Here is a 344-nt window from a genome sequence, read left to right on the forward strand (position 1 = left end):
GGGTTGGTGCAAGCAAGGATTACTGAGATGATATACGAAGAGGTTTGGAGAAAAATACAAGGTAATATAACAATTAAAATTAAGATATTAACCCTATTAGCTGAGGGGATCTTGACCTTAAATTTCTAGCTATCATTGGGTGAGCCCAATGCCTAGAAAGAGGCAGGGCACGTAAAAAGATGGCGGGGGGAAAGCAGAGGTCCAGGAAAATAAAAGTCAGAAAGACCTAGAAGCAATCAAGTCATGGGAAATTAAGTCTAGCATTTAAATAGGGTCACTAGATCTCATGAGGCTCAAACCTTAACTCAGACCAACATTTTTTTTCCACATTGTTTGGGAAGGCA

This window comes from Sphaerodactylus townsendi, linkage group LG07 (genome assembly GCF_021028975.2).
Source record: "Sphaerodactylus townsendi isolate TG3544 linkage group LG07, MPM_Stown_v2.3, whole genome shotgun sequence".
NCBI lineage: Eukaryota > Metazoa > Chordata > Lepidosauria > Squamata > Sphaerodactylidae > Sphaerodactylus > Sphaerodactylus townsendi.